The following is a 14910-nucleotide window of genomic DNA, read 5'->3' as shown; positions in this document are numbered from 1 at the left end:
CTTTCTTATTTATCTCATCTACCATGTATTATGAAATACCTCAGACTATGGTTTCTATCCATAATTTCTAATTTTAAAAAAAGAAATGTCAGAGTTTACTTGATGTAATTTTTTAATTAATATGGTTATTTACATGTTAAAAGAATCCGGTAGAACATAAAATATTGTATGACCTCCCAATTCAGGATAGAGTGGACTGAAGGAGTAGATCAGATTTTTCAGGGGGGTTTAGTGCCTTAAAGACCTTTAAGTCCACCAAATATAATGCTTTAAGAATTATGTCTGAGAAAAAAAGGACTTTTTCATTTAGCATTCAGGATCAAGATCAGGAACAGCTGGTTCAGCCCCTGAGTTAACCCTGTTAGAAAGCACATCAGCTTGTGGTGTAGAATCCCCCTTTATTTCAACATATCTTTAGCCTCGTTCCTAATGATATCATACCACCTACAAAAAGTGCTGGTAGAGAAGGAAGAAACTGTGCATAGAGTGAGGATTGCCGCAACACACACAGCATTGCTAACACAGAAGAGTTGAAATAGGGTTTTGCAGCTCTTTTTAGTGAGTTGGTAAGCATATACTCTATGTTAAGATCAAGCTCTCATCGTGCACAGATATACGAAAAAGAAGGGAGAGATAGAGAGATGTCAGGCCTAAGTCAAGTTACACGACTGTAAGCTGAAGAACTAAGGAGAGAAATGTGACTGCACTTTCTGTAACTACATTCAAGATTAATTCCCCTTTGTGAAGAAGAGACAGAGAAGTGTCTCAAAGAAAGATAAAATTGAAGGAAATGCATGTCAAATTTTTGACTGACCTTGTGTTGTTCCTTCACTGCTACCACACACACGCACACACACGTGTGCACACAGACACAGAGTTATTCTCTTCAACTCAGTTATTCCAGGAAAAAGTGTTCAGGGACCGATTCTCACTTTAGCTTAAACCCTTTTACATGACTTTGGCAATGGAGAGCACCAATGGAAGCTGTCCCTTCCTCTTGCCTAAGACAGAAGGCTTTCCAGTGTAATAAGGCAAAATGCACACTGTGCAGCTACTGAAGAAGAAGGGATTAGATCAGCCACATGTTGGGTGGAACGTAGCAGCTATTTACCAAAACACAGCAACTCTCTACAACATGCTAGGAAAGGAAATTAAGAAAGCTGTCTCCATCTGAAACTGCAGGAAGAATTTAGAGAGGCAGAATATAATTAACCTAATTGAAATTTGTCAGAGCACAGGATTTCTGCAGAGCCTTACTGTTCAGAATGACTTTATCATGAAACAAATGAGCCACTGTCACAGACATTCACTTTTAGCAAAGCAGCAGCTTTGATCTTTTGATTATGTCTATGCTAAACTCCAGACTGTTCATGCACTGAGCATTCAGTCCTCTGTACTGTTTGTTCTTGGCAAACAAACAATAAAATCCAGTTTGTGTAGCAGGACATCTTGAACAAAGAGTCTATAATTGTAAACATTTTCACTAGTGAAAGAAACTGATTATTTTCGGGGTCTTGCAAAAGTGAAGGAGATGTTGATATTGCTGCTGTAAGGCAGAGACACTCTACAGAAGAAAAGAAAAGAAATTAGCAGTACGTCACCTATACATTTTTCAAAGGTTCACTTGCAAACAAGGTGCATTCATTTTAATATGAATAACTACTGGACTGGAAAGATCACTGTACTCACTAGCTGCATCACGTTTTGGATGTACGGCATTTCCTCTTCACCTTACTCCTCTTCAGCAGGAAAAGACTGGGAATATTTTAATATACTTGTTGTTAGATAGATAAACTGAGATGTATGATGGAGTTAGTGACTTCTAAAATTAATACAGCATTTCAGCCGCAGAGATGATGAGAATGCTGAAGCCTGCTTTAAACATTTCCTTCACTAGTTTCCTAGATGTGCAATACCAAACAGTGCAGTTTGGATGAAAAAACCCCAACGAGCCATCTATTTTGAATTAATTTCAGTCCCGATTTCTCCAACCACACATGCAACTCAAAGATTTATCTACAAAATCTTCCAGGTCCATTTTTGGAGCCGTGGATAGAGCAATACTGTGGTTCTAGTTAACACATTCTCAGTTTCAATTCCTTGCCCTTAGGCTAATAGTTTTACCGTTCCCTAACTCATACTTTTCTGCCTACTGCTCTAGCCACCTTACTAAAAAACTTGAACCTTACTGACTCTAGTTGCATTGTTCTTTTTTTCTTAGTACATCTCTGGTCTTGATATTATTGGACACTATAATATCTTAGCGGAGGAGGAAAAAAATGCCACTATTGTTGTATACACAGGTTCCCATGAGAGATTCATTTGTGTTCTGTAACTTTGCTATCCAATAAAGTATGGTCTCTAAGGCATAAAAAAGAATCCTTCATGTCACACAGTGAACAAGAATGGGTAGGAAATCAGCAGTAAAGCATTATATTACAAAGGGTTTGGAACAGAAATGTTTTTACCAGAAATTTTGCAACAGTCAGATCATCAAATTTTAAAAGAGTTCAATTAAACGTGTCATAGTATATAAGGTGCAGATGTTAACAACATCTGTATCTTTAAAAAAGTAAGTTAATTCCTCCCAAGAAGGTAGGCTACTAAATGACAGTGGGGAAGAGGAGCAAGAGGTACCACACTCCAGAAGGCAGCATGGAGGCAAAGGCCTCCTGCTCATCCCATGGTGACTGGAAGGGATGGGGAAAGAGTTCATTACGGCATGCAAAACTTTCCACAACAGGAAAAGGAATGGAAATCTTAAAGAGAACTTTTCCTTCCAGCAGTTATCTCATAGTCCTGCCCATTGAGATTTCTACAGAAATTAGTCATTTGGAACTGGTATGTAGAAATATATAAAAATATACCTGGTAAACCTTGGGACTGAGGATAAGCTTGAGACTATAGCTCATATTCTGTGAAGAAACAGAACTTTTACTGATTCGCTGCACTAGTTTAGACTCCTTGATACACTTCTTATCTTATTTAGATGGGAAACTCCAGATGTGATTATGTCCTCTGTGTAAGGGGAGAGGATCCAGTTGTCTACATGGCCACAGAAAACAATAATTCAGTTCCATGCTGCCTGCAAAATTCTCTGCATTTGAGGAAGAGTTGGTAGGAATAAAAATAAAATTTGAAGCTTGGACCATTGATCTTCAGTGCACAAAAGTTCCCTGGCTTTCTTGTACGTCTTTTAGAGAACTAATTATTAGAGTTTGCTATAAGCTGTTAGCCACAGTGTACCAACTGCTAGTCATAATGCATGGAAGAAGTGGATTGCGTACGCATACATATCACAGGTCAGGTTACCAGTTGCATTAACTTTCAAAGATGCTTTCTTAGGGGCAGTGCAGTTAACAGAACACAGCCTGTGCCCATCGTGTCAGATATCTGGGTTCTAATCAGAGATTATATTGGGGGGTTTGATAAGGTATAAATCTGTGATGCTCAAAACTGTCACAAAGGGCATATTATTAATATTAATAAAATATTGAATACATGGCTTTCCTGTTTACTGCATTCTTCCTAGTCCAAAATGAGTTAGGAAACAGGAAGATGACAGTTGCTAAATATGAGGTTAGCTTGTCAGTGTCTTTTCTGGTAACTCAGTTGCATGCCATACAGAAGTGAATTCTCAACAACATGCTCACTTTATATTGAGCAGAGAGTCATTTTAACAGCATATCTAATCACACTAAACAAGGACTTTAAATGACGGTTCTGATGGCTGTAAAAATCTGAGTGGATTTTAATAAGATAAAGAATATTCTATTTCTTCCCTGACCTCCTTGTCAAAATCTGAAGATACTTTGAAAATGATCTCAATATCAGGATGTTTCAAAAGTGATCAGGCAGAATGAACAGCCACAAAATAAACACTGAAAAGTAGAGAATAGGCTTAGTTTCAACGCCACTAGTGTGATCCCTGTAGTGCCGCAAAGTTACAAGAAAATTATATGTAGAGCAGAGGTCTGCTACAGTTTTGGAAACCACTGTTTTGGAATTTTAAAAAAATGATTGTTTTTAATATCACTTCAGTGATGCTAGTACCTTAAGTGATGAGCTAATCTGTGGAAATACAACATCTGCTAGACCCATAAAATTAAAATTAATTAGGTACTTAAAGGTTTCTTTTTGAAACAATAGGATTTTGTTGTTTAAATCCTCTTCTCACTTAAACTGTCTATTGTGTATTCAGTCTGTGAGAAGTTTGTTGCTGCAAGTTTGTCAGTCATTGTGTTATCAGATCATTTCTTAGCTGAGCTGGGAGATTTGAAAGCAGTGGTATCAACTATTATTCTGTTTCACATACATCATCCATGAAGAGACATTTAGAATCATTTCCGTGTTGTGTAATAGTGCTTTCAAGTTTTACCTTTTGCTTCAGTGTATTAGTACAGTATATTGTATGCTTTTCTGCTTTACCTTCACTCATTTTATGCATAGACGAGAACCCAGCATGTAGCTTCCTCAACAAAATACAGCAAAACAATAGTTCAATGCCAGATGAGACAAATAAAGGATATCCAAATAAAAGAATAATGTGTTTATATGACAGTATGATTTATACTGTGATATTGTTCTAATTACAGGAAATACTTTTCAGATTTTAAGAGAAATCTAGACTTTGCGGAGTTTAGAGATAGCAAAATCCTGGTCAACGAAAAATCTAAATAAAACATCAGGTATACTGTTGCTCTTCATGTATGTTCTTCATGGTCTTTATTACCCCAGCCCTTACCTCCTCCTCTCAGCAACTGTACCGCGTCTCAGGCTGCAGGGAAAGAATCCTTCTTGTAGCAGAAAGAATCATTAGGACTCCATGGGATCACCGCATCCCTCACCAAAGGGGAAATTTACATTTTACAGCTCTCCCCTGGAAGCTGGAAGGAACCTCCTCTCCTCTCCTCTCCTCTCCTCTCCACGGGCATGCTGCAGCAAGGCACTGTGCTGCTTGCAGGCATTCTTCTTGTGGTTGGTTTGTAGTAAGAACACTGTTCTCACAGGACTTCTCCATTATCTTAAGAAAAGAAAAGAAATAGTGAAGTTTCACAGAACAACAAAGTCCTTTTGGAAGAATAGGCACTAATAGAGGATGACTGGACATGTAATTTTCCCTCTGTCCTGTTTTGAAGGACTAGGAAAAAGTAGATGATAGAGTTTCACATTTTTTCACTAGTACATCCAAATGTCTTAAGTCCTGACATTTGTGTGAGACACTTGCAATCTCCTGCTTAGGGAGGGAAGACTTCTAACATTTAATTTTTGTTTTATTTTTAGATTGATGTGTGATGTAGTAGTTTCTAACCTGAAAAAGATCTGCTTTTGTACGTTACTTGCTTGATGTCTAGCATTCTTGATGAGCAGAACTGAATTGCATGGAGATGTATTGCTAGGAAGCAGAAGCACTAATTTGTAAATGCAATGCTAAATTAGTAATGCTAAGGAAAGCTATCTGCTCCTGCAGCTTTACAGATTAGGAGATGTCGTTTCCTCTGTTGTTTCTGGTTGAACCTCATAAAGAACAGAGAAACTGGGAAACAGAGACTTAAGCTTAATTTCAAATGCTTACCCTGCAGTGGGACACAACTAATTTGGTTTATGGAGGTGGAAGAAATTATCAGAAGCTTGATCCATGTAGATTTTAGTTAAAGTTGTTACACTGTAAAATCCTGAATGGTTGTTTTCAAAGACATCATTTACATTGTAGCTGTAACTTACTTCTATTTCAAAATATATGAAAACAATTTCAGGAATTGGTATTTAAATTCTATTTTTGCTTTTAAGAGTGTCTTAAAATACCACTTTTTCTCCTTGTTCCAGCTTTTGAACCAAATTGGAAAAGCTTCTGGGAGAGCAGAAAAGGAAGGAAAGCTGATGCTTTCTGTGTGCATTTACAATGCTGATAATCAAACCAGAAAAGCAGATGCCGTTAAAGCACAATTTTTATAACATACATTCAGTTCAGACTTCTAATCCCCTGGAATTTGTTTTCAAAATATACTTTTGATCCTAGATAAGCAACACGTGAGTCAGGTGGGATTTGCTTTTTTCTTAGTCTGAAGTTTTCTACAATTTCATCCTTGCTTAAAGTTTAAAGATAGAAAAGACTACCAAAAACTCAGGTATGACTTTGTTGTTGTTGTTGTTTTTAATTACAGCAACCATGATATTTTAAGTCTTCTATTTAGCTAAATAATTGGCATTGGCAAAAATCATTCCCATTTTCAGACGTTATTCTTTTGATGTATCTAGAGTCTGAGGTCCATTCGATGATACAAAGTGACTGATATGTGCTAAACCCATTGACTGCACGGGGAGCCATGTTTCAGAGAAGGTCAGAAGATTTCTGTCTATCTGACGGGGTTTTCATTTATTTCTGTAGTCACTACCAAGGCTCATTGGTTTGATTCAGGCTGAGGGACTAGAAGAAGTTTGAGTAGGATCATCCATTACTTTGACAGGCTTCTGTCAGAGTCAATTATCTGTTCAGAAAGAAAAAAAAAAAAGAGCAAAATATGTACCAGTTATTGGAACACACACGCCCTGGCATTTGTCTTTACAAATGCATTATGGGGTAGACAAATATGGCCACCAAATAGAAAATCTTAGCTTTTTGAAAACTGGACAAAAAGATGACACTGTGAATAAATGTATGGAAGAGCTGAGGTGGATTTATTTGGGATTGTGATGTGGGGTGGCTCTTCCCCTTTCCCTAAGTACACTGTTAATCACCAGAGAGGGAAGCAGCTGCCTGCTGCCTGGACAGCTGTGTGCAGCCTTGGGAAAGGTAAGCTCAGATAAAAGGATGCTTATAGGTAGGTGAATGGAAACTGCTTTACACCATCTTTTGTACCTTTTTTTTTTTTTTTTTTCCCCTTGGAGTTTAGCACTGAGATGCCAGACTGAGAAAGAACTGCTCCCTTATACATCCACCATTGTGACTACAGCCAGGACAAAAATCACCTATAAAGCTGCTGATTAAAAATTAGTTCCCTCATTCTCTTGGGGCTAGATTTTCAACTTCAAAAGACATTACTTCATTCATCTGAGGTTTATATAGTTTAAGAGAAACACCCAAAAAGAGAATTAACTCATATTAAACTAATATAGCAGGCAATAGAAACCAAATCAGTTTAAAGATCACAGTTACTTTGAAAACAATTAGCATTAACACAGATCCCATTAAATATTATATATTACTCGCCTAGAGGGACTAAATCAGGAAACAGAAGAGGGAAACAAAGGAAACTTCAATGAAAATTAAGTAAATTGATTAGTTTCATAAAGACTGGTGTATATTTTTCATTACTTTTGTTTTAGCGTTCATTTTCCCAGTTCACATAAACACTGCTGTGATGTTCACATGTCACAGGCTGATTCTCTTTGCCTTGCAGCAATGTGACTTTTGCTTCAGGTCAATATACTCTAACGGAGAGGACGATCCATTTGCTTCGTTTGCTCTCTGGTCTTCCTCCCTTCACCCCCCACCCCCTCTGCCACTAACACAGTTTTGTGTTACTTCCCAGATTAAAAAGGATTCCGAAGATCCTGATGTTTTCGGCTCTAAGCCAGACTGCCGTTTGAGGGTGGTGATGGCAAGTAATAGCCTATACCGGTTTAATTAATTCTTCTTTGTTTATTGTTTGGTAAATAAAGGAAGTTCTTCACTGAAGATTTCCTTTGGACACAACATCATAGTCTGCAATATTTAAAATTCTGAAAATAATTGTGTTAGACTTCTTTTATTCCTTCCAACCACCAGACATAGCCCAGGCTGACAAGCTCTTCAGTCTTTCTGTCACCTTCTTACTTAGCTTTAAAAAACTCACTTGAGTGCATTTGCCGCCTTTTTGCCTTCCATTTGACAATGAAGGTTATCATGCTCTCTCTGGATTTATATTTTTAAAGTGTCGTCTTGCAGTGATCAGTATGACAGCATGTTTCATACAGTGGCCCATAAAACCTTTGGAGAAAACCCAAGAGAGGATTAGAGCTTGTGAAAGACAAAGTTGGGGGAGGGAAGGAATTGAAGGATTCTTTTTTTATTTTGTATTTCATACGGGGAAAAAAAAAAAAGGACAAATCCTCCTCTTCCCCCTTGGAGTTTATTTGATGATTGGTGCCACTTGCAGTACTTCTATAATCCCCTAGATAGCACAACTTTTCAATCAGAGTGAAATATAATATCATTTTATTGCACATAAGCTTAAACCCTTTAGACAGGCAGACACTGCTGCTTTGTATAAAGAAATCTGAAATGAATATGAATTGCTTGGATTAATGGGACAGAAGACATTGGTAAATAATTTTATTGGAGATTAAACAGTACCAAAGCCCCTTAGCTGGTAATGCTTGCTATATGATGATACAGCAAGTGTAATGCAGGCTGGATATTTGACACTGAGATGCATCATATCGTAAAACACAATATTTGGTTTTCATAGGCTACTGCAAACTCATTTGTGTACTATCTGTAGACATAATACACTACATTATATAAAAAAATAAATATAGTTTCTTTAATTATGGGAAACTGCAAAAAGCACCTTGAGAAGAGTTAAATTCGTCATTGCTTTCTGACACATGGGCTTTATTGCATTTGACCTCTGTGGGCATTATTCTGCAACGGTCACCATGGTTATTGCCAAGATTAAGTAGCAGGAGCAGGCATACAGAAATTCAATATGTATTTTCTAATAGTTGAGCCTCAGTTTTGCAGATTTTCAATCATTCCTGATGTCTGACATGTAAATGTCTCCAGGTGAAATTCTGTTCTCTGTTACACCAAAGCCCATCCAGAGTCAGCCAGAGTCAGTGGGAGTTGAGGGGCAGATTTGGGTTAGTTTAGCCTAGTAAAATAGAGAAAAGAATCCTCCCTGATGCCATTAGTGAAAAGATTCATTATACTCTTTTTGTGAGCTGGATGAAGTTCGTCACGTTTTACAGCTGTTTTCTAGCAGGAAGTTGTAGTCGCCCATTTTGTAATGATAGGTGAGTCAAAGGGAGAAAGGGAATTGAAAGGGTGACAAGTGATGCTACAAGGGACTGTTACTCTGTCAACCTGGCTGAGTAAAAACTGTTGTGAATGAACTGGAGTGGAGGATACATTTTGCTGCAGAATTCCAACACAAAGGTGCCAGAAAGAGGGAGAAAAGACTCCACATCATAGGCAGTTAAGCCAGTTTCTGAGGAATTTCTGTAAGAAACTAGAGCTGACTACTAAGTATCTCACATCCCGACTAACCCGAGAGGTAGATCTCAAATATTACAGAATTGTTTTGGCACTTTTGTATTCTACAGTACCATAACAACATCTTTTTTGAATCAGTGGGCTTAGTGGTAGAATAAAGTCTGCTCACTGTAAATTTAAAGGGCAAGTTCTCAAGCAATGGCTAATTTTCCAGGCATCTGAAGGAGGCAGCCCGCTGGGTCATTGGGTCTCTCTGCTGAGAACAGCAACAGATGTGAAAAGAATAATGATCAATGCAGAGCTCTCCTGCCAAAGTATAGCTTAAATAGCTCTACCATTAAACTTAAACTGTTAGTCAGACTCATTCTGTTTTCTGTAGGTTACTCAGCAAACTGTAGCAAATGTTGACATCCCAGATATAGACAATGCTTCATAAGCAGGATTTTTACTCAATTTTTTGGTAACATAATTCATAAAAAAAAGTTTTCCTCATCTAACAGTGTTATTGTACTGAGCCCACTTGGGCTTTGTCAATCTAATGTCACAGTAGTTCACAAAGGAATTTGTTTTCATATGAGGGAAATAGCTGTATTTTATTTTTAGTGGGAAGGAAATGAGGGATGGAATAATTTCAGGAGAAAACCAATGAAAGAAAATTCTCATCATTTTGTGTCCATGTGTATATTACAGAACATCAGAGATACTCATATAGTACTTCACTTTTCATTTTAGTCCCTTATAAAGGTGACATCGCTTTATAAAATCTATTTCTAGTCCTGCATCAGATTTTACCAGTGAAAAGGGTAACCATTTATTCATGCTTATGAAATTATAATAGAGTGGAAAAGTCGGGATACAGAAGAAAGCCCTGGTGTGTGACCATCTGTCTTGAGGAAGATTGGCCTCCCATACCTGCAAGTAACAGCTTCCCCTGGATGTCATCACAGATTTGTCTTTCAAAATTTAAAACTTCCAGACGTTTTGAGAAAGGCTTAAAGTAAACTATCTCTGAATCAAGAAACCTTGTTCTGTAAGATGTGGAAACAGCAACCTTTTTGTGAAGGCTTAAGAACTTTTCAATTTTGCATATGTTCTTCCAGTTTTTTTGACAGATTCATTAAAACCTTACATGGAAATAGTGTGAAATGGAAAATATGAAGTAATGCATTACTTTTCAAACATGCCTCTTCTCCTGGTATGGTACTTGAATAGTTGCCGGTCAACTGATGAGGACCATTTAATTGCTCAGTTCTTCTTGGAAATGATCAGCATAGGAGCAATAAAGGAAGCACTCTTACAAATGCAGTTTGCATGGCTTATTGTTTATTGTATATCTTTATGATTATTCTTTTTGTACAAAAAAACCCCAACCAACCAACCAACCAACCAACCAACCAAATAAATTAAAAAATGGCTTGTATTATCAGCTAAAAAGAAATTAATAAAATAGTTTAAATTCTTTGTTGAACTCATGAAGGGTGCATAAAACTAGCTGTGATCCAATGACAAAATCTCCTAGATTCAAAGTTTATGTGTTTTACTTCCCAGCAAGTGGTTTAAGTATTATGTTATCACATTACGACATCTTCCTTTGGGATTGTAAAAATGTACATTTTACGTATTTCAGCCTTTTAAGGGATCTTCCACCACTTACTCACAACACAAAATTTAACCATCTTCTATTGAAATGCTCATAAACATATTTCAGTTTTATGTAATGTAATTTGAACTAGAAAGAACTGAGAGAAATGATCAATGAGCTCCTGTGTCTATTTGTGGCTGCAGTAAAGCCACTTTAGTATTGCAGACTTGCACAATGCATCACATAATAGAAATGCGATCACCTAACGATGAATGAACACACCAGCAACATTAACACTTCAGCGAAGGGCAACGAAAATTATTAGATTCAAGGGATGCTATTCCTGTGGGGAGTTTTCTCATGCGAACAGATTAAAGCCGAGGCATCCTCAAAAGGAAATAACTTTGCACATGAGGAAACATTGTGTAGTGCTTGAAATTAAAAGAGCTACTGTTGTAGAAGAGAGCTCAAAGTTCCTCTTCATATGAAAGAACTGAAGTGATGGCCTTTTCTGCTTCAAATGAAGGTACTTAGTTTTTTCACTGTTTTTAACGCACAGGAAATTACAACTCACATGAGTACAAAGGGTTTGTCTTCTCTGACTACACAGAGGTGATGCAACTAAATTGTCTTTTTTCTGTCCTTGACGAATGAAGTTGCAAGTGGTTTACTTTCTCTTTTTACTATGAGTGTTGTCCAATCAATTTTCTCCAAGACTGTAGGGCTTCTAGTAGGTGGGAACCTTGCTTTAGAGAAAACACTGCTTTGACAGTCTGTGTTAAGTTAATATGTAATGTAAAACCTAGTTGGCAAATCACAAATAGTGTTGGGAATTAGATTCTTAAGAAGCAGGAACTCTGCCACTATCTTCGTCCTAAAAAAGGGCCTGTGTAAGTGAAAGACAACTGGTGGCCATGAGGAATAATTCTATACGAACACCAAGATAACACAAAATAAGTTTAGCTTTTTTGAATAAAAATCCAGTGTAAACCAATCTCTTTATATGTTTTAATCAGTTCTTTTGCTAGATTTTAATTGTGAAATTAGCATTATTAGAATATGTTCCTTGACTATGAGGTTATTTCCTTTTTGAGAAATCTGGTTTGGTGAAATTTTTCCATGGAATTTCATTTCTTAGAAAATCACCTTCCATGGAATGGTTTGCCTTAGGCATTTATTTGATGTGAAGTTAAAAATTAATTAATGGTAATACACATCCTGAGATAGACTACAAATGAAAGCTTTTCTGTGAAGCTTTCAATGATTGCCTGATGTGGAAGGAAACAGTCTGTTTAATTTCTGATTGTATTTTCAAATATTATGAACATAAACAGCTTAATTCCATCTGTGAAATAACAAATAGATTTTATATTTATGTACAGAACAGTTTACATTTAAAATTAATCTCCTGCAGCACCCCTGCAGAGATTCTTGTCCCAATATATAAACCTGATCATCTCAACAGCCCTATAGTAGCAAAGCTTTTATGTACATAATACACTGAAGTGTTTCTGTAAGATATTGTGCTGATGTATTTTTATGAAAAGTTTTCTGTTGGAATTGTTCCTCCATTATAGCTCAGAATTTTCATGTAAATATAACTATTTTCACAATATTTTCCTGAGGAAAAGACTGTTGAAAAGAAATTCTGGTCAAAGAGGAAACCGTGCATCCTGTTCCTCTGCATGTACTCACATGCATGCATAAATATATCTATAAAGTCTCTTGTATCTCTCTCCTGTATAAATGCCATCTACTAGCTATGGCAATTATCTTTTCCTACAAGCAACGATTTAATGCTCAAATTCATATGTACTACATATACTACATGAATATTCTGAGTTGTCTCATTTTTCACAACCCTTCCTTCTTTTTCACCCTTTTATTCTTCTTCTTCTTCTTTACCTGTCATAAAAACCTCACACTGAGAAACAATTTTCACTGAAGAATTGCTTTGAAAAATGTACTCTGTTTGGATGTATTGCTGGGAAATAGTTTAGAATTTTCATTATTATTGAAGAATAAATAATTTTGTGGATTGCTCTGGTTGTTCTGCTTTCTTCTGATCATACAAGCCAGCTAAGATTTATGTGCATCTGTGACAAATTTTTAGGAGATATCAAGGAAGAACAGAGACAGAGGCAGTTCAAACTAGTTCAGTGGAAGGTCATGCTTAAAACATGGCTGAGGAAGTTAGGCAACCAACTTCATGTGAAGGGAAAGTCTCCAGCTTCCATTCCACCTTAGACAACGTCATGAATTAATGAAATAAATCAACTTTTAGAACTGAAGAATTAAAATGTTATCTGTGTTTCAAAGCTGTGTTATCTGTGTTACAAAGAACTGGACATCAGAATTAATTATTCTGACGTAACTCACATTATTCCTTACAATACCCATTGCTACATTGTTTGAAGACATTGCGAAGCTGCTTCTTTTGTGGGTTTTTTTGTTTGTTTTGTTTTGTTTTGTTTTGTTTTGTTTTGTTTTGTTGTTGGGTTTGGGGTTGAGTTTTGTTTGGTTGGTTGGTTTGGGTTTTTTTTTGGGGGGGGGGGGAAGTTGTGTGTTGTTTTTTGTGAGGGAGTCTTTTTCTTCAGGGAAAGTCATTCCTAGACAGACTGACAAATTCTACTATGTGCATTTCAGCTTAAAAGTGAGATAATTTTCTTCCATCTCTCCCAAACTGCTTCAGTTGTCTCATTACACAATTCCTATAATGAAAGTATCAAATATTTAAAAATAAAAATTATTAAGGACTGCAACTGTAAATCTTCTAAGTCATGTTGCTGCCACCCACGGCAGGTCCACCTTTTTTTTTCTTTTGCAGTTGTATTTGTGTTCATGCATACAGTCACATGAATGGGACTTAGTAAGTTACACATCACTCACTCTGTAAATCTTAAATAACTACTCTTATTTCCTGTGGAGCAGTTATGAATTCGTACCTGCTAAGTTGAGACAACGATTAGATCCAGTTCTGGGGAATACCTCCTGCAGCCAGATAGTCCATCTGAAGATTAAAGAAAACTAACCAATAAAAAAAGATTAATAATGAGGAAATTATTTTGTAGCACACTCTTCCAAGTCCCACTGAAAATTAGATTAGTCTAGCTATAGGTTTCCTACTTCATTATTTCTATTCTCAACAGCACTGTGATCATTTCACTCAGTTTAATTTCATTCTCTTTAAGGTAAAACATTCAGGTTCCTTTGAAGTTTTCCCTGGAGGAAGCTCGAAAGTAGTGGCTCAGTTGACAGCCCATAGAACAAATCCATACCATCAACACATTCCCTCTAGTTCACTGTGTCTTTCTTATATGCATGCCATAGTGCAAGACACAGTGGTGGTCACCACCACGGAAGGAAAAGCAGGATACCCATACAGCCCATGTCTAATGAGGTCCCCTCATTTGTCTCTGCACCTAACCCTGATCCATTGATATTGCTTTGGTCTAAGTCAGAAAAGGAGCTGTGGGAGAAAACCAAGAAGGTCTACCTGTACCTCCATGTCCATGTGGTTTTGGTAGGTATTGGCATCAATTTAAAGTATTCTGTCCACTGCAACAAAAATGCTCCTGCTGCTTTTTTTCATATGGATTTACCTCATTTTCGAAGGGAAATAGGCGCTGCTAGACTCAGTGTATTTCACCCTGTGTCTATGCAGGAGAACAGAGCTGGTGGACTGCTTCAGTCCTGACCCCACTCGGTAGCTGTGGCTCAGAAGGGCAGTAAATCAGCAAGAAGCTGTTCCCCCTACCACAAGACACCTCCACAGGCAGCAGAATGAGAATGTGCCCCATCCTTCCACTCAAAGTGGCAACTTGCGTTTGAATGACTTTTATTTAAGACCTTCTTCAACAGTCTTTAAACAGTTCGACGGAGAAGTTACACTATGTGAAAGGTAGAATATATGTTCTTAGACATGCATGTCCACTGCAAACCTGGCTTAACGTTTGGACTTTTATGCGTGTCACTGGCATCTGATTTCAGTTTCCTGTATGTGAAGTAGCCACTGTTTCTACCAGTCAAAGATCAAATCTGTTGCCAGTCTTCAGCATCTCAGTCTTGCATTCTAGAGCACCAACCGCCCAGGCTACAGCTACTGTCATTTCCTCATAGCTGTCTCACTAAC

At 37.2% G+C, this 14910-nt stretch overlaps 1 long non-coding RNA gene across 2 annotated transcripts in view; it reads right to left on the bottom strand.

Moving 5' to 3' along the window:
- LOC142601906 (uncharacterized) overlaps nucleotides 1–14910 on the bottom strand; it is a 108260-nt gene that overhangs the window by 61442 nt on the left and 31908 nt on the right. For both annotated transcript variants that reach the window (XR_012835479.1, XR_012835478.1), the window contains exon 3: nucleotides 4745–5023. This is a non-coding gene — a long non-coding RNA (uncharacterized LOC142601906). The remainder of the gene's footprint in view (nucleotides 1–4744; nucleotides 5024–14910) is intronic.

Source organism: Balearica regulorum, chromosome 5 (genome assembly GCF_011004875.1).
Source record: "Balearica regulorum gibbericeps isolate bBalReg1 chromosome 5, bBalReg1.pri, whole genome shotgun sequence".
Lineage (NCBI taxonomy): Eukaryota > Metazoa > Chordata > Aves > Gruiformes > Gruidae > Balearica > Balearica regulorum.
This window is presented reverse-complemented; position numbering and strand designations above follow the sequence as displayed.